At 43.1% G+C, this 20,447-nt stretch overlaps 1 protein-coding gene across 2 annotated transcripts in view; it reads left to right on the forward strand.

The window, feature by feature from the left end:
- Positions 1-7,011: 7,011 nt before the first annotated feature.
- The window catches only part of MPP7 (MAGUK p55 scaffold protein 7), a 219,660-nt gene continuing 206,224 nt past the window's right edge, over positions 7,012-20,447 (forward strand). For both annotated transcript variants that reach the window (XM_065921254.1, XM_065921255.1), the window contains exon 1: positions 7,012-7,156. The gene's annotated coding sequence lies outside the window, so the exon portion shown is untranslated. The remainder of the gene's footprint in view (positions 7,157-20,447) is intronic.

Genomic DNA, 20,447 nt, shown 5'->3' on the forward strand with positions numbered 1-20,447 from the left:
TGGCACTGAAGTGTCTTGTTCTACCAAAAGCAGCATATTGCAGCAAGTTTCCAGCAAATGGAAATGAAGCATCTCAAGGAGGGATGTCTTTTCCTAATCTCCACCAAGGTGCCAATGGGTTGGCGGAGGCAGGCATGACAGCTCTTCCTTCCTTCAATCGTTGATGATCCCAAGCCTCTCCTTGGGGGTCTGCATCACCCTGATCTCCCTGCCTCTGTATCAATGTGGCAACACTTCCATGGTTTCCATCACCATGAGCCCTTGTAGACCTTCTTAAAATAGTTTTTTTTTTTAAGTTAAGGAATTGTATTTAAAAGTCTTGAGTGCTGGGGGACGACATCATATTTTATTTCAGAAGTCAGTTTTTATGAATCTTGATTTCATAAAGTTTTGTAATCAACAGAAGAGTTTTGCTAGCATGTCAAATGGCAAATGCAAATAGCAAGGATGCTGCTGCTTTGTTTTGGAATGTCTAGCCTTGACGTTTTAGGATATTGACTTTATCAGCTAATATACAGAATACATATACATGTATTGGCTTCTCAGGTGGGTCAGTGGTAAAGAATCCTCCTGCCAATACAGGAGACACAGGAGACACAGGTTCAATCTCTGGGATGGGAATATACCCAGAGGAGGAAATGGTAACCAACTCCAATATTCTTGCCTGGAGAATCCCATGGACAGAGGAACCTGGTGGGCTACAGTCCATGGGGTTGCAGAGTCAGACACAACTGAGCATGCACATATACATAAATATAATCTCTCAAAAATAAACTTTGCTTTTTAAAATTAATTTTTATTGGAGTACAGTTGCTTTACAATGGTTGTATTAGTTTCCGCTGTACAGCAAAGAGAATCAACTATATCCCCTCTTTTCTGGATTTCCTTCCCATTTTGGGTCACCACAGAGCAATGAGTCGAGTTCCCCATGCTCTATAGTGGGTTCTCATCAGTAAACATTTTTAAAACAGTTTTAGCCGTATTGAAAAATTCCACAGATGGTACAGAGAGTTCCCGTGTATACCCTGCACCTAGTTTTCCCTTTTAGGAATATAGCACATTTAACACAATTAATGAACTAATATTGATATCATTATGATGAACCAAAATCTATATTTTATTCAGATCTCCTTAGTTTTACATGGTGTCCTTTTTCTCTTCCAGGAGTCCATTTGACATCTACCATATGACATCTACTTGTTATGTCTCATTTACCTTCTCTTGGCTGTGACTGTCTCAGACTTGCCTTATTTTTCATGATCTTGACAGTTTTGAGGATTACACTAGTTAACTATTTTGTGGAATGTCCCATTCTGGGATTTGTCTGATATTTTTCCCTTGATCAGACTGGGATTCAGGGTTCTGGGAAGAAAGACCACACACATTGTCAACATGACTTATCACTGTTGATGTTGGCCTTGATCAGCTGGCTATCAGTCAGGTCTGTCATCTCAAATTTATTATTACTTAGGGTGTCTTTATAAACTCTTTTGCTTACATGGTTTCTTTTTTTAACCTTAGAATTTAAGCTTACACATCAGAGACTTATCTATTAAGTTCTTTTGTGGCCTGCTCTGTACCAGGGAGAGGAAATTCAGGGATAAAGGAATAGTCATTAGAAAACTGCGTGAGTTAAGAAAACAGAGACAGTGAAGCAAGAATCCTGTTTAGGAGAATCCCCTAAGGCACCATCTTTGTGGGCGGTGCTCTCGAGTCCTGGGTGAGCCCTGTGTGTGTGTGTGCACAGTCGCAAGTTGTCTCTTCTCCGGCAGCTTTCATGGCTTTCTATTCTGCTGTGGGGGCTTCCCTGGTGGCTCCTGCCAGTGCAGGAGACACAGGTTCAATCCCTGGGTCGGGAAGATGCCCTGGAGAAGGAAGTGGCAACCCACTCCAGTATTCTTGCTTGGGAAACCATGGACAGAGGAGCCCGTTGGGCTACGGTCCATGGCCTCCTTAGGGGAATACATGTAAATCCATGGCTGATTCATGTCAATATATGACAAAAACCACTACAATATTGTAAAGTAATTAGCCTCCAACTAATAAAAATAAATGGGAAAAAAAATGAAAAAAAAAAACAAAAAACAAAACAAACAAACAAAAAGAGTTAACGACTAAATAACAGTTCTGCTATGGCTTCTCCTTACACATTTCTTAATCTTCTATATATGAGAAGGAGTCAGTTTCCAAGTGGCTTTATAAGGAAGCTTCTGCTTTCCAGGTCAGCACGAGTTAATGAAGGATGGTGGATCGTAGTCTCCATGGGATGTTAAGTAGAGCAACAGTGATTCAGCAGGTGATTTTCCCTTGTGAACTCAGCGAGGTAAGTACAAAGATGACTGATAATTAAGTATAACTTCTGAGTAACTCACTTCACTCTCTATTTTTTTCAACTTTCCTATCAATGGTTTCCTTTCTCAATGTAAGCGCTTACTCCAGTCATAAGCAAATATTACAAAATGAAGGTAATCACTGGTCCTTGGGGCTGTTCTTGCACAGTGACTATGGCTAAATAGTAAGAAGACTCATTTGGGGGTATTTTATCATTGTTCTCGCTTTATAATCATGGCAGAAAGAACTCTGGTCTTTCTCAAAAATGCCAAATGCAATTAAAGAATGATTTTCTTATCCTAGCTTCAAATGCCATGGATTGAAGAGTAAACTTGGGAGGATAGAGGCATATTTAATTGGGTATGAGAAATGTTAAGTGTGTGTGTATGTGTATGTCAGTCAGACAGACGTGTATTACAGGCACATCTGAGACCACATAAAGCCTGAGGCTTCTTAAGTGAGCTCACTAGCATTTAAGCAATTAACAGGTCTCACCATCCCAGAGGTCCTTAACTGTAACAATGGTGACATACCACGCTGATGCTCACATACAGGTTTGTACAGAGGTGTTCAGGGGGTCATTGGTAATCAAGGTTCCTGCACCCACATATCATGATGACATTTTTCACCCCTCTTCCTAAGGAGATATTACCAGCAGACCCCAACTTGTTTGGCACCAGGGACTGGTTTTGCGGAAGATAATTTTTCCAGAAGAACAAAGCAGAAACGTAGACAGAGGCAGGTCTGAAGACAGAGAAAACTTCAGGTGACTTCCTCATGACTTTTTAGTTTCTGGCTTCCGGGCTCTTGGCATGCTTGCATGCTAAGTTCCTTCAGTCGTGTCTGACTCTGTGTAGCCCTCCAGGCTCCTCTGTCCATGGGATTGTCCAGGCAAGAATACTGGAGAGGGTTGCCATGCCCTCTTTTAGGGGATATTCCCAATCCAGGGATCAAACCTGTGTCTCTTATGTCTCCTACATTAGCAGGCATGTTCTTTATCACTAGTGTCAGCTGGGAAGCCCCCAGGCTTTTGGAGACTGGATTATTTTTGCTTATATTTGGATTGTATAAGGCACTCCTCCTATCTTTATAATTAAATTTTTTAATAATTAATTTTGAACTCTATTATTAGGGTACAGGGATTACTTTTTCAGTGACTTTGAAGCACTATGTCAGACATTGTAAAGACTGCATTTTTTATTTCTTGGTTACTTCATCTTTTGTCGCACCATCAGCCAGCAGTACTGAGTCTATGCCATTCCCCAGCCTTTCCTCTCACTGGCTCCCTGTGGCATGGGCTGGGTCTCTTCCTTTATGGATATCTGCTAACTGTAACTTGAACTGATAAGGAGAAAGCATGCCAACCAGCACAGGGAATGGCTGCAACTAGAAGCACAGATCTCTACCCCAAGGGCTTCAGCTCCGTCCTAATTCTGGTCAAATAGGATTAGCACTCTTAACCCATTACTATCCCAAAAAAGAACATCAGAGTGACAAGTGGGTGTCCACGATCTTTAATGACTTTTGTTGAAGAAATGAAGGAGATGACGTGAAACAGTGATCAGTCTATTAATTCTTATACCCTGTCAGCTCCCTTGCCTTCTGAAGCTTTTTACTCATTGGACTTTTCTTTCCACCTCTGGGGCCATCCATGCAAGGCCAACTTGTGATGTGCAGAGCGTTAATTTTTTACGCAACGGTCTCTAAGGCTTCACATCATTAGAGTTCCTTCTTCCTGACTGTTGTTCCCTGGATCTAGAACCTCGTCCCTCTTCACTGGGATGGCTCCTGATTCAGTGACTCCTCATTTCCTTCATGACCATGTGCTCAGAACCTTCAGGATTCTGTTCCCACAGCTCCCTTGGTCTCCTTATCACCGGTACAGAACTTGTTTGCTGATGGGCCCACCAGGATCTTTGTCTTATGCCCAGCCTGTCTTGGCAAAACAGTATGTTCTTCATAAATCTGTCTGATAGACTGACTTAGTGAATGAATGCCCATTTAAACACTTAATGATTTTATTCCAACATTAGCAACTAAATAGAAAGAAGTCTCCTTTGCCCCTCTCTGAAAGAACATGGCCCACCTGGGGAAGTGGACAGAAGGCCTACCTTTCAATGAATACTTGAAGTATTGATCCAAATAACAGGAATCCAAGAAAACAAAAACAATGACAAAAAAAAAAAAAGAAAGAAAAAAATATTAGGAATCCATGCAACAGAATAAAGACTTCTAATCATTGCCTCTCAGACCATGCTGCCCTCTCTGCCCTGCCAGGTACCCCCACCCTTCCTGCACCAGCCTAGCCCCCTGGCCTTCTTTCTGTTCCTCCAGCATGTCACTTCTCTTCCTCGCTTAGGGCCTCTGCCTTGCTGTTTCCCCCACCAGGAAGGCCATAGTCTTAGAACTTTGCAGAGATCGGGTTTCTTATTTAGGTGGCAACACAAATGTTAGCATTTCTTGTAGAGCACTTCTCCTTAGAGTATTTCTCTCTCCTTTCCCAAATTAAAGTCACTCCTTCACCTCTCAAGTCTCTGTTTTCTTCTTTGCTCTGATCCCTTTCTGTAACTTCATCTGTTCAGTGGTTCGTTGTCTGTTTTCCCTGACTGATGAATAGCTTCCACACTGTCTTGTTCAAGACTAAGCAGAGTGCCAGTCCATGGCAGGAACTAATACTTGGTAATTCATATGGATTACATGTTTGGTGAGTTAGTGAATACAAGAATAATCTTTGATATAAATTATTTAATCCCAAAGAAAGAATTTTAGTGACAGAATCTTAGGTGTTATTGTGGAATACACTTTTTGGAAAGTTTTCCTCCCAATTTGTTCATGCCAAGTAATGCTAAGCCCTTCTTCTCTGCCCACCCTCCTTCTTCTCTTAAACATAACTAGATCTCAACAGTAAGTTAGTTTCTCAGAATACTCTGGGACACATTTTCAGACTATCATTTAGAATTCCTTTGATTACAAGAGTTTTGTAAAGAAACATCTTTGTAGGTAATGAGGTTACTGTGTCCTCCAAAGAGCTTTATTCTCTAGAAATGACAGCAAAACAGGTTGGTCTCATTCTTTGTATTAGGACTCCTGTCCTAATGTCTCTTTCAGTTCATGTTTATCCTAACATTTCTTCCTTATGTTTGACTTTTGTCGAACTCCATTTCTTCTCAACACTATAAAATTCACAGAGTTGTTGGATGAAGTGTGGGTGTGTGCTCAGTGGTGTCCCCCTCTTTACGACCCTATGGACTGTAGCGGGCCATGCTCCTCTGTCCATGGGATTTCCCAGGCAAGAATAATGGAGTGGCTTGCCATTACCTATCCATCTCATGTCTCCTGCATCGGCAGGCAGATTCTTTACTACTGAGTTACCTGGGAAGCCCTTTGGATGAAGTGCTTTACTTCAAATAGCCTATTTCAGAACCTCGTGGGAATGACAAAAAGAACAGAAGAGGAAAGTGGCTAGAGTGTTAGGCAATTGTGGTCTCCAGGTGAGATCCGCTTCACCGCCTTTCTACAAGGGCTGATGCGGTCTGAGGGCTCAGATGACTCTAATTTCAGGTCACTGGTCTTCATCTCCACTCCCTCCACTGCCCTCTGCCTTCAATCTTCAAAGTTCTCTCATCTCTGAGAGCTGTCATTCCTCTCTTTCTTAAATTCCCTCCATTAGCTGACTTCTCCAATTTATCTTCTGAATTTCTTTCTGTAGCCTACTTTTTTGGATTAAAGCTTTATTTTGTACTTTGGATTCTCAGTTCTTGCTCTAAATCAGTTTACAGTGTATTTCATTGTACACTGTGTGTTGGGTAAATAGTAGTTATATGGAAAGGGTATTTATAAAGTTCTATAAGACAACTGAAGGGGGCCGATACCAGATCGTATTATACATTTTTGATGGCCATCACGTGTTGCGTTTATTTTCTTCTGTTGTGGAAGTATTAGCCCCCGGATGCCGTCAAAGTTTGCCTTTACCATTCTCTGCACCTTATTCATTTTCTATTAATTTTTTCTAATTATAAAAGTAATTACACGTTAATATGGAACAGGAAAAGGTAATTAAAAAAACACTCCAGCATAATCTTGCCAAGGGTGAAAACACTGCACGCCTTTTCTTTGCATGTCAATTTCCTTCTAAATCTTATGCAGCATTAAGAAAAAATACCCAAGAGATCGCTCTAAATCCAGGCGATGCTGAAGATTAGCTGTTATTCACCAAGTTCATACGGAAATCAAAGACTCTCGGTGGAACAAGGAAGCTCGCTTCCAGCAAAGGAACCTGGGTACCCCGGGTTCCCTTCAAGGAGGCACCTCTTCCAGAAGACCGCGAGTTCCGCAGCCACCTGGGAGCGGAGCGGAGCCGAGCGGGAGGAGGCGGAGCTTCCATGATTGGCATAGAGAGAGAGGAGTTACAGGGCTGCCACCAATCAGGACTCGGCTTTGTTTTCTTGTACTGACCAATGAGAGAAGCGCTGCTGGTGAGCCTGTCTCCAAATCGGAAACACCCACTCCTATCGCGACCAGTCACCAGGCGCCTCTTATACGGCACTCGCCCTGCTCTCGCCCCGTGGGCGGAGCTTTCCTGCTCCGCCCCTCCGGCCGCGGCTCCGCCCCTCCGCGGGCGGGGGCCAAGGCGGTGACTCGCGGCTGGAGCACGGGGTTGGGGGGGGCCGGGTTCTCCGCTCATGAGTCCTGCCGCCGCGGTGCCGAAACCCGCAGGCTGCTGATTGTCCTTAGCCGCGGCCACGGCCGCAGCCTCCGTACTTCGGCCCCGGGCTGCCGACGCCTGAGAGAGCGCTCCTCCCGCGGCCACGGCCGCCCGGAGCAGGTAAGGGGCGCCAGGGCTGCAGCGCGTGTCCGAGCCCGAACGCGGGGCGGGCGGCGGGCCAGCTCCCTGCTCTCCCGCCGCAGCCACCGGCCAGTCTGGCCGCGTCTCCCGAAGCCTCCCGCCCGCCTCGGGCGCCTCCGCCGGGATCCGCGGCCGCTGCACCTGGCAGGCGGTGGGGGCGGGACCCCCGGAGTCCCGGACGCGGCGGGACTCGGGGCGGCGGCCGGGCCGGCGGGGCGGGGGATGTGCAGGTGGAGGGAAACGCGGAGTTGAGCCAGCCGGGCTCCGAGGAGAAGGACCTGCTGATAAGCGGTGAGCAGCCCGGCGGCTTTTTATTTTTTTAAGCGAGAGAGGTATCTGCACTTAGGTGGTGTGAGTTACACATTCCTGGAAACGGCGCTTTGCACACTGCGTTTACCCAGGCACACGATTTACTTCTTATTTATTATTTTGAATTTCAAAGCAACCTCTAACGTGAACTTACTTGGGGCTTTTTCTTCCGTGACAAGCAGACCCAGCAGTGTGACTCACCTTTGTCTGGGCTGCAGTGGGGGCCGGGCGGTTGGAGTGAGGCGAGGATGCCGAGCTGTTGTGGAAGATGGTGGGGGTGGGATTTTGTTTCTGCCTCTCTCCTTGGGTGGGTGTAGAATTGCGATCCTTATTTGTTTAAACGTTAGCATTCGAATAATAATAATAATAATAAAGCCTTTCTAAACATAGACTCTGGGCTTTAGATTTTAGGGGGCTGCACCTGCTACCCAGGCAGTAGTACTCTGCAGACAAATCCTAGGCAGTTGACTGCAATGACTTAATGATGATTCACCTCTGATGAAGCACCTTGATTGATGTCACCTTTCCTCTGACGTGCTTAAAAGCCTTTTCTCGCTTTCCATTTGTTCACAAGTGAAATGAAGGTCACGAGTTTGAATAGAAATGGCACAGTGAGAACTCTCGCAGAGGTCCTCCTTTCCAGGTGCACTGCATTTAGGTCTTGTAATTGAGCAGCTCACCGCACTCCATCAATATTAGCATCCTCTTAACTCTAGAAGCAGGTAGTGCGGCCCACGCCCATTTGCAGGTACATAAACTCAAGGCCCTAGAGATGAAGGGAATTCTGCCCCAAGTCATTTGACTTCTGCTCTTATACACCTGTTAAGGGGTTTAATGCAGGATCCAGGAAGATTCCTGCTGTCAGTCAAGCTTCTGCCTGCCGATTTGATTCACATGCTCACCAGTCAGGGGTGGAGATGGTTATTTCCAAATGAAATATTCTCTTAGGCTTTTTTTTCTCCTAGGTTGCTAAGATAGTTTGAATTTCACCAGAAAGGTCATTTTTCACACAGGCAAGAAAACCTAGTGGTGCCATCTCTCTTTTAAACTAGTGAAAAATCTCTATTTTAAGTTTTGGGACGTTTTCCACATTAGAAAGTCTTTTCTTTGTTTGCATCTCTGGCTTAGCATTGGGCTTGAGTAGTGTTTTCTGAATTCAGTTGAATTAGTTAATATTCATAAGGCAAATAAAAAATAATGATAAAAGAATAAATAAAATAAAGACGGGTAATACATTTTGGTTATAATTTTTTTTTTTTTTGCAGGGAGTTTTTGCTATAAATTTAGAAGTGTCATACATGTAAAATCCTCCATCCTTTGATGAGAGTAACGCAGGGGAGTTTGGGGAGTTCGAGGATTAATGGCAAGTAGGTTTAGTTGGATGGATGGGAGGGACTCCTTGAATAATGCCAAGGCGTGGGGACTTCTAGGGAGTTGTTAAGTTACGTTAAATTTATTAGTCATCAGGAACATGGAAATGTCTTATTTATTACTGAATGGAACTATTTGATCATGAAGTTACCCCTTGTTTTCATGGCAGGTGCTCTGCTGGGTGGAACATGTACATTTTGAAATAACGTATTTGTTAAGTAAAGTATCCTCACACAGGCCTTGTCAGTCCAGTTCTGATTCTCTTTACTCATTTGTTTTTTTTTTGCACTCAATGTCTTTACTTAATTTTTACTCTTGTGGTCAAATTAAAATTTCTAGCACCCAAGCAGAACATTTCCTAAAGAAACCTTTATCATCTGCTGATTTGTAAGAAAGTCAGCTTTCTTTTGATGAGCATCTCTTGCATTGTGATGTGGGAAGTTGGAAAGAGATTTATTCTGTTTGCAGAGTGGTGGTGGTTTAGTTGCTAAGTCGTGTCCGACTCTTTGTGATCCCATGAACTGTAGCCTGCCAGGTTCCTCTGTCCATGGGATTTTCCATTCAAGAATACTGGGTTGGGTTGCCATTTCCTTCTCCGGGGAATCTTCCCAACCCAGGGATTGAACCCAGCTGTCCTGAATTGCAGGTGGATTCTTTACTGCCAAGCCACCAGGGAAGCCTTGTAGGGTATTTACCTGTATTCTTACCTAGGGGTCATAGCCCCCCTGTGATGTTAAGGGTTTCTACCCTTCAAAAAAGATTTAATTACACCATTATAGTACTTCCACTAGATGGTGCACCGGGTGCTGTTTACTGCAGATTTCAGGTTTTTTTTTTTTAATAAGCATTTCACTGACAAAGATACAAATGTACACCAGCTGTCATCATTGAAGTTCAGACAATTGCAGTGAGTGATTTAAGTCAGCTTTATTAAATGAGATTAATTGGAAGGACTTGGCAGCTGAATTTTAAGTAAAGGAAGCTGTTAGTAATTTTAGAAATAACCTGTGAGAAAACTGGTTCTTGCTGTAGACAGGTACCTGGAACAGTGTCATTTTATTGGTTTTTATTTCTGTACACTAGAACCTGTTTGTTTTTAATGGTTTGTGTTTTGTTTAAATCTTATGTGAACCATGATGAGCTATTTGAGTGTGGTTTTATGCCTCCTATGAACAAACACATAAACATTTTTTTTCTTTTGCTTTTTCCTTGAATTCTCATGTAATAAATCTTTCTATTCTTTTAGAAAAGCATGATTATCAGCCTCAAATAGGAAAGAGAGAGGAGCTTTCTCCCCTGGAAGGCAGGAGCTGTTGGCTTGCTGGTTACTGGTTAATTGCTGCTCACTAATTGTTACAGGAGGGAGATGAGAAAACACAGATGCTGCTTTGATAATGCCGCACCAGCCGTAGAAATGGCAGTGGAGAAGAAGGACTAGTTAGGGTGATTGCATTTTGTGAGGTGTTGCAGAAAACACTGAACTTTTAAAAGGCAAGATGAGCACTCCAGTGGGAAGGTCTTTGGTGGGTGGTGTGTGTCTGTATAATTCAGTTCCACTGACTTTGCGTGGGCAGGAGAGCTTTGGTAATTTGGTATAATTTCTTGGAAGTAGTTCTGGTCCTCGGGGGATTTGATGGCACTTTGGGACGGGGAAATAAGTTGGTGACACTCCTTCTAGGAGGGAAGCTCCTGGCAGAGCTGCCAGCTCTTGGGAGAGTGTGGGCTGGGGCACGGAGGGTGGGTGGTTGTAAGCAACCGGGGAGATGAGAGAGCTGCCCGAGTGTGGGCTTCCTGGAGTTCTCTGCACCTGAGCCCAGAGAATCAAGTCAGTGAGCATTCTCAGTCATGTTTATAGCAGTCCCAGGGCCAGGCTTGGGCCACTTAATGCTTCTGTCTTCAAATTTATGTAAAATAAGCAGAATCCTGAAGTTGCTAAAGTGAATGACTTTTGTATGCAAGTGAACAGCTTAAAAGAGTTATTTGGCATATGTTAGGTTCTAAAATAATGGTTCAGTTCAGTCGCTCAGTTGTGTCCGACTCTGTGCGACCCCATGGACTGCAACACACCAGGCCTTTCTGTCTATCCTCAGTTCCTAGAGTTTACTCATACTTGTGTCCATTGAGTCGGTGATGCCATCCAACCATCTCATCCTCTGTCGTCCCCTTCTCCTCCCTCCTTCAATATACTTACTTTTGATACTGTTCTTCTACTCCCTGGAAACAGGCTTTATTAGAAATAGGTAGCCTTGAATATGGAGATGGCAATGGCACCCCACTCCAGTACTCTTGTCTGGAAAATCCCATGGACAGAGGAGCCTGGTGGGCTGCAGTCCATGAGGTCACTAAGAGTTGGACACGACTGAGCAACTTCACTTTCACTTTTCACTTTCATGCATTGGAGAAGGAAATGGCAACCCACTCCAGTGTTCTTGCCTGGAGAATCCCAGGGACGGTGGAGCCTGGTGGGCTGCCGTCTATGGGGTCGCACAGAGTCAGACACAACTGAAGCCACTTAGCAGCAGCAGCATAGCACTTTTGCTGTAGTTTGTATGTGTATACAGGAAAAGGGGCTTCCCAGGTGGCTTAGTGGTAAAGAGTTGCCTGCCAATGAAGGAGACACAGGAGATGCAGGTTTGATCCCTGGGTCAGGAAGAGCCCCTGGAGGAGGAAATGGCAACCTGCTCCAGTATTCTTGCCTGGAAAATTCCATGGAGAGAAGAGCTTGGTGGGCTGCAGTCCATAGGGTCACAAAGAGTCAAATACGACTGAGCAGGTACACGTGTATGTGTACATATGGCAAAAGCCTCTCATCAGCTTTACTCAGGATTAAAGACTTGCTGTTTGCAAGACAGTGCCTCTGTATGTGTACTTAAAGCAGTTTGAATCTTGAGAATCAAATACTTCTGAGGGTTGTAACTTCTTTTTCTGGCACTTGGAAGTTTGTGGAAATGATGTTGTAAAAATTTGGAGTTGAGCCAAAGATAAAATCGTTTATGGAGCCATGGACCAAGACTTAGGAAGTTTCTGCAGCTGACATAGAAACCATTTTTTCTCCTCTTCCTAATATGGCTTGTGATTTGACTTGAGAAGATTCTTTTTCGACCTCTGTGCTCTTTCCATGTTTTGAATTTAGTTCTCAGTAAGGCCCAGCAGAGTTGACTGTTTTTTAGACGATTTCATCAGGGTATAGTGTTTAGGGGGAGGAGATGCTGGGCTGTGGGCAGTGAGGAGAGGAATTAATATCATTCTGATCTGTTTAGAGTCTTTTTAAATAGGATCAAAATTTCTTATTTTGGAATTTTCAAAACGATATCATTTCATCTTTAACATATGCAAAGTTGAGTATAAAAACTTTGAGGTTTTCAAACTTTACCATGTCTCAGAATCACTGTGGGAAGGGATTGTTAAAATTCCAGCGGCTACTTCATTCTCACAGTTTCTAAGTTCTCAGGTCTGGGAATAGGCCCTGCGAATACGCATCGCTAATAACCTCCAGGGTGATGGCTGGCGATGCTTCTGGTCCAGGACCACACTTCGGAATCCACTGACATGATTCCAGGGGGAAGGGAACTGTAGTGGTGAAGAACCCAGACTTTGATGATTGAAAGATCTGGCTTTGCATCCCTGCTCTGCTACTTAGTACTTTCTTTGACAACAGGCAAATTTCTGACCTCTGGTTTTCATTTCTAAAATGGAAATATTGTAGTATTATGATGTTGGGAGTATCACATGACCTTGAATGTATGTAAAAACTCATAGGACAGTGCCTCGAGGGTTATAAGCATGCTGTAATTGCTGGCTTTTAGTCATACAAATCACTTAGCGAATGAAATACATAGGATCCTGAATCTTGTAAAGTTGAAGTATGTTCCTTAAGGACAGAAACATTTACATTTATTCTCATTTCCCTGCAGTGTGCTGTGGGAGAGATATATGAGTGCTTGACTTCTGTTTAATGAATGAAGGAGATGTTTGTGGATCTTAGTAAGTTTCAAGAAACCTTTTTTAGGGACGTAGAATATTCACATTGGTAGTATGTCTTTTTCCCCCGCCTTAAAAGATTGAACTCTTTGATCAAAATATACTGGAGTTTAGCTACAATCATCGTAGTCCACACTTAATAGAGCAGGAGTCTTAAAGGTGGCTCTTGGGCGTTCATTGCAGGAGGGAAGTCATCTTTTGAATACCTGCAGGCTCCCCTGGGGAGGAGTGACTGCCCTTGATTCCCTGGAGACATTCCTGGAGGTCCCACCCCAGCTGTTGGAGACCTGGTTCCCTCCCCTACCACCCCATCCCCAAGAGCCCACTTCTCTCTGGCAGATGTCCCCCCCACCACCCCCCAGCCCCACATACCATCACTTCCTGGCACAGCCACCCATTTATTTCCGTTGTAACAGTTGTCATAAGCTTACTGTAGTTTTATCTGTTTCCTCTTTACGTTTCCTTCATTGGATGTCAGCTCTGAGGGTAGGGACCTGGTCTTCGCTGCTGCGTCCTCAGCGTGGGGCGCAGTGGCTAGTGTGTGGGGATTTGCTGCATACTGTGATGGGGTGTATGAGGTGGTCGGAGCTGGGACCCTCCCCAGCTCAGGGTGCAGACAGGAGTTACTGGTCCTCTATCAATACCGGTCCTGGCAGAGCCACTCATTTTATTTTATTGTGTTTTCCCTCCTCCCCACATCAGCCCTCTCTCTTGGGCATAAATGTAATTTCATTGAGTTCTGCCATGTTATTACCTGGGCTGGCTGTGGCTTGCTCCTATTCCCCGTGTTCTTGCTAGCATTTGATCATTTCTGACCTTATAATTTTTTCCAATCTGATGCCACAGATGGAGCAATCTTGGGCACATATGTTACTGTTCTTATTGGCAATTCTGTTTACTAGTACAGTTTAGTATCCTGTCAGATGCTTCTTAGGTGTGTGGGTTTCGCTTTTTGCAAATTGGCATTGACATGTTCTTTGCCTCTTGTTCTATTGGGTTTCTTAATCTTTGCATGTTTCAGCCTTAATTTACAGAAGGTTTTTTTTTATATTCTCGATGTTAATATCTTATTAGATTTTAAACAATGCAAATATTTTCTTAGTTTTTTTTTGTGTGTCAAGATTTTTTATTGAACAGAATCTTTTTAATTTTTATTACAATTTGATTCATCCATTTATTCCACCTACCGGGTCTTGTTTAGGAAATATTTCCTCATTCTTAGTTAACAAAGGTGGGTTTCTAGTTTGTTCCAGTTCCACACTGGTTTTTGTTTTTATTTTTGTTGCTGCAACTTAATTTACATATTTTGCTACGTGGAAGCGAGTCCCATCTGTGCATCTTCAAAATTATTTAAGCTGGTGGTTTTCAGCTCTGGCTTTATGTTAGAATTAACTGGATAGTTTTTTAAAAAAAGACATGCCTGTTTACCCCAGATCTACTGACTCTCTAGGGAGTGGAGCGCGCAGTTGAATTTTTAAAAAGGGCCTCTGGTGATATTGACATAGAGCCACGGTTGAAGTCATGTATCAAAGATACCTATTTGCAGTGCGGTAATAGAGACACACGGAGAATGGAATCGAGAGAGTAGCATTGACATATGTACACTGCATGTGTAAATTCGGTGGCTAGTGGGAAACTGCTGCGTAAAACAGGGAGCTCAGCCTGGTGCTCTGTGACAGCCTAGACGGGTGGGATGGGGTGGAAGGAGGCTCAGCAAGGAGGGTACACATGTGTACTTATGGCTGATTCACGTTGTATGGCAGAAACCACCACATTGTAAAGCAGCTGTACTCCAATTAAAGAGAAAAAAGGAAAAGATATTTATGGTGTTTCAATACAGTTTTAGTTTCTCCATGGTTCTATGTCTTTGTTGGATTAATTCCTAGGTATTTCAGTTTTCGTTTCTGTGTGAATGAGACTTTGACTCCTATTCTCCCCATTTTTCTCCTTAGTGGAGGGAATCCTATTGATACAGATATGTCTATATATATTGATGTAAGTCAGTTAGCTAACCTGTCTATATTTAACCTTTATTGTGGGGGTAGCAATTGTGCTGAGTCTGTTGTATTTTAATGGCTACTTTTTCTTTCAGGTGTTCTATGAAGGTGATTATTTCATCTTTACATAATGGCTGTGTGTCTTTTCCTTCCACTTCTCACCACCTCGCTCTCTGTGTTTGGTCTCCTCACTGCATTTGTCTAGATTTGCGGTGATGAGTGAAGATTAGCAGAGATAGAGGCCACTTGATCGCTTTAATTCCCTAGAGGGAATCCGGCCTTAGTTTTGCCTTTAATTGGGAGATTTTGTTTTTTACAGTTGTATTTGATTTCATTAAGAAATTGTGACTTCATTGTTGCGGTTTAAAAAACGTGAGAGGTAAGCCCAGATTTCTCTTCCTGATCTTGGCAAGGAAGCCAACCTAGATGGTGTGTAGCTCTTAACCCATAAAAGTTACAGTTGTCTGTATTGAGGCTTTTAAATTAAAATTAAAATTTTAAAGTTAATTATTTGATTAGTTTCATCAGGCTCTTCCAAAGTAAGTTGTATATAATGACTCCTCTTAGTACAAACCGGAAGTTGTTCTGCATCTTAAACTGTGAATTTTAGAAAATTTATTCAAGTATAAGATATACCTAGAGAAATGCATACGCCAGATACCTAGAAATATATAATGCGACTGTCCTAAAGTGTGCAGCTCACTGAATTTTCACAAAGCAGACACATTGTGTAACCAGCCCTTGGGTGAAGACACAGAACATTACTGGAACCCTGGATGCCAGTCTCCTGCTCATTTTCACTATCTTGACTTATAACCACGTGGAGTTAAAAGTGCTCTGTCCCCTTGCTCCTGCTGGGCTGCCAACTTTTGGTGCTTCGTTTGAAGGAGAACGCAAAGTCACCTCTGAGCGCTCCTTTGAAGATGCATGGCCTTGACCTCAGCTTCAGTTCTCGTAGCTGCAGTTTTCAGACCTTTGGTCACAGTACGCTTCACACTCTTAAAAATTACTAAGGTACACGCCAGTCAGGATGGCTGCTATCCAAAAGTCTACAAGCAATAAATGCTGGAGAGGGTGTGGAGAAAAGGGAACCCTCTTACACTGTTGGTGGGAATGCAAACTAGTACAGCCACTATGGAAAACAGTGTGGAGATTTCTTAAAAAACTGGAAATAGAACTGCCATATGACCCAGCAATCCCACTTCTGGGCATACACACTGAGGAATCCAGATCTGAAAGAGACACGTGCACCCCAATGTTCATCGCAGCACTGTTTATATTAGCCAGGACATGGAAGCAACCTAGATGCCCATCAGCAGATGAATGGATAAGGAAGCTGTGGTACATATACACCATGGAATATTACTCAGCCATTAAAAAGAATTCATTTGAATCAGTTCTAATGAGATGGATGAAACTGGAGCCCATTATACAGAGTGAAGTAAGCCAGAAAGATAAAGAACATTACAGTATACTAACACATATATACGGAATTTAGATAGATGGTAGCGATAACCCTATATGCAAAACAGAAAAAGAGACACAGAAGTACAGAACAGACTTTTGAACTCTGGGGGAGAATGTGAGGGTGGGATGTTTTGAAAGAACAGCATGTATATTATCTATGGTGAAACAGACCACCAGCCCAGGTGGGATGCATGAGACAAGTGCTCGGGCCTGGTGCATTGGGAGGACCCAGAGGAGTCAGGTGGAGAGGGAGGTGGGAGGGGGGATTGGGATGGGGAATACGTGTAACTATATGGCTGATTCATGTCAATGTATGACAAAACCCACTGAAATGTTGTGAAGTGATTGGCCTCCAACTAATAAAATAATATTTTAAAAAAAATAAATAAAATAAATAAAAAAAATAAAAAAACAAAACAAAACAAAACAAAAATTACTAAGGATGTTTTTGTTTGCATGGGTTGTATCTATTAGTATTTACTGATTTGCAATTTCAAACAGGAAATTTTATTTATTGTATTTAAAGGCACAACCTCTTAACGTCACATATTTTTAATGTCATGGATGTCCTGAAAAGTTCTTGAGGCACCCCAGAGTTCCTGGATCTTGAGACCTAAGAGCTGGCTCCTGACACCTCCAGCATAGCTGAGCGCCAACCCCTCATTCTGCTCTGTCTCCTTGGGGTGCTGAACTGGATCCAGCCTTTTCTCTTCCTCCCAAAGTGATCTTAGAAGCAGGAACTTGCTACATCTTGGCTCAGCAGGGCTGTATTTTTTCCCAGCGATAGAAAGCTTAGTAACAGAAGGAAAGCAAAATATTTCTAAGATTGGCAATTCCAGACCTGTACGAAGGGGCCCATTTTTCTCTCTCAACACTGTAAGCGTATCCGTAAGCACGCTATTACTTGGCTGATTTTCCTCTTCTTTTATGATGGAGATAATCACAAAGAAACCTGCAAGAAATGTCCTGTGTGTGTGTATCAAAAAATATTTGCTTGGTGACATCATCATAATTAAGAAGAGTTCTAACAGGTAGTAACCTGTTGTGATGCTTTCAATTTAATGTGTGGTTTAACCTGTTCTTCTGTTCTTTTATTTCCTGTAAATGGTAACCTGATCTTGATTTGAGTCTATTTTTTGGGATAATATTGCTTCACAGTGGTGTGGTGTGTACTTGTAGCTGGATTCAGACAATGTTGGTTGTCTCTTTGTAGTATTCACGGTCATTAATCATTCTCTTGATATATTATTTTATTTCTCAGTCACTGAGTTGTGTCCAACTTTTTGTGACTCCACGGACTGTAGTGCTCCAGGCTCCCCTGTCCATGGAATTTTCCAGGCAAGAGTACTGGAGCAGATTGCCATTTCCTTCTTGGGATCTTCCTGACCCAGGGATCGAACTCATGTCTCTTGCGTCCCCTGCCTTCTTTATCACTGCTCTGCCTGGGAAACCCCCCTTTTTTATTAAGGGTTTGCAAAATGGCAATATTTAAATTCTGTCTCCCTTTCTAATTTATTAGATATCTTTATAAAGAGGAATTATTTGAGATATAGTTAGTATAGAAAGGCAGGTTAAATATTCGATTTAAAAAATTAGTTTTCAAAAAAAATTAGTTTTCAACATTATAAGATTATAAGACAGGCATGTTCAGGATGAAGAAATGGGTTCATCATTTTTCTTTGAAACAGCAAGCTAAATTGTGTTGGTTTGCAGAAGTAAATCCAAAGCAAACTATGAATAGAGAAGTCCTTTTGTTGTATTCTTAAAGTAACTTAACTTATTTGAATTAAAATAATGGTAGACACTTCTTGGTGCTGTTAAGGGAATTGGATTTTTTTTTGAGTTAAACCAAGACTTTTCTTGCCTTTACAGTGATGTATTTATTACATGTGACTATCCGTTCATGTATCTTACGTTGTGTTCCGAGACCAGATTTGAAAGTGTAAAAGGCATCCTGCCTTGAAAGTGTTGATAGTGCAATAAAATAGGTGAAAAGTTGACCTTTAGAAAATGATTTATTTATTTATGACTAGTTTTGGCTGCATCAGGCTTTTCTATGGATGTGGCAAGTCGGGGCTACTCTCTAGTTGCAGTGCTTGGGCTCTGTGGGTTTTATTTATTACAGTATTTCCCCCTCTTAAAAATTTATAATATTGAGAAACAGATACTAGGAAATAGTTTCTTAGGAGAAACCGAAAGCCGTAGGTGACACATTATCTGGGCTACAAGTCAGATGGAACCAGACAGTCTATTGGAATTCGGGTGAGAGAAAAAGAGGGCGGGTGCTTGCAGTCTCTCAGGGCAGACTTTCACCCTGCTTCCTGCTGGTGGCAGCCATGAGTGGAGCTGGTCCTTGGGCTTCAGGTCAGGCTGGTTTGCAGCTACCCCTCCCTCCCCACATTCCATCTCATCACTTGAGCGATACTTACTTAGTACCTAGTTGACAAAAGATGATATCAATATTTGTGTACGTTTGTGAAACCCCGCGTGGCCACTGATTAGTAAGAGCTGTCAGCAGTGGGATTCTTCACACCTTCCTCTTCTGTGTATTTCAGGTTGGTGTCCTTGGAAAAGTGTACATAGTTCAAGCACTGAGATTTGTTAACTTGTTTTTGGCTCAGTGTCTTGAACTTTGTAAATGACAAAGAGTGACCTTGGGTTGGCTTCTGGTGTTCTCCATGTGTCTGATCTCCAGAGGACTCTTGACAACATACTCTGTTGTGTATGGAGCCTAAAATATCCCTCAGGGGCAAACTGACTGGTATGGCAGGACTGCTTATCAGAATAGACATTTTCCTGTCTGAGCCTAATTGTGGACTTACAAAAGCCTCAGAACACTTTAACAGACTGGGACAGACTTGGAATTTACAAATAATAGCCAGTCTCCTGCTGTCAACCAAGCTCTGTGCTAAGCTAGCTCTCTTTAGATATTTGTGCTTAATTCTTAGAGCAATCCTTTGAGTTATTGTTGTTTTTATTTTACAGATGGGAAAAAAAAAAAAAAACAAGTCATGGAAAAGTTAAATAATTTGCCCTGAGTCACATAACTAGGAAGTGATAAAGCTTGGACTCAAAGCCAGGTCACCTGTTCTTCTAAAACATTAGAGTCCAGAAAGTAAGAGACTACCATATGATTTAAATTCATATTGGACTTTTTCTCTTTTATACGTCTTCAGTCTTTTTTTCTTTGGTTTCTTATCTTAATCTGGAGAAACACGAGTCTGACTGACTTTGGCCAGTATACTAAAATTTTTCACCACAGTGCACCCCTCAATAACAGAAATTTGCCTAGGAGACGGCTGAGGCTCTTCAAAGAGTAGCCCACTGCGAGCATAAAGTTGTTCTGAAGGTTTTGATTTGACAGATTCAACATCATTTGCCATTGTGTAACATTGACATTTCAGGAAAGTGAAAAAGTGTAAAAGCATTAGTCCCTCGGTCATGTCCGACTCTTTGTGACCCCATGGACTATAACCCGCTCCTCTGTCCACGGAATTCTCCAGGCAAGAATCCTGAAGTGGGTTGCCATTCTCTTCTCCAGGGATCTTCCCAACCCAGGGATCAAACCCAGGTCTCCAGCTTTGCAGGCAGATTCTTTACCTACTGGGCCAGCAGGGAAGCCCCAACATTCCAGAATGATCTGTCGTTTTCACGCCCACCCTTCATCCTCCACAAGAGACCTCAGCTGGAGAAACAAGTTTGTCGGACTTTGCGGCGACGTCCTGGTCACAGGTGGGGTTTAGATAAGTCACCCTGTTGGAGTAGCGGGGGTCGGATGGGGAAGGAGGGCAGAGGGACACTGGCGAGGGGGTGACTTGGTGGGGGCGCTGTGGCAGGGCTGGGTAGGATGTGGATTTGGGCCGAATGATGGAATGGATTTCATGCCAGATTGGGGAGCTTCGTTCTCCTACTTCTCGGACGGTGTAGCTTCTGCTCGGCTGTTTCTGCCTCTGGCTTTTCTCCTTGCTCCTGTGCCGCAGTTGTGGGAGCGGCTCTATGGATGTGTGTATGGATGTCCCTGGCCCATCTTCAGGCGTCCTACCCACCGCGTGCCGCTGCCTGTTATCTCAGTTCTGGCTGTCCTTTCTGTGTGAGCGACTCTGAACTGCCGCAGTGCCAGCGAGCTCTGGTCCACTGAGCCCACC

Source organism: Muntiacus reevesi, chromosome 2, assembly GCF_963930625.1.
Source record: "Muntiacus reevesi chromosome 2, mMunRee1.1, whole genome shotgun sequence".
In the NCBI taxonomy this organism is placed as follows: Eukaryota; Metazoa; Chordata; class Mammalia; order Artiodactyla; family Cervidae; genus Muntiacus; species Muntiacus reevesi.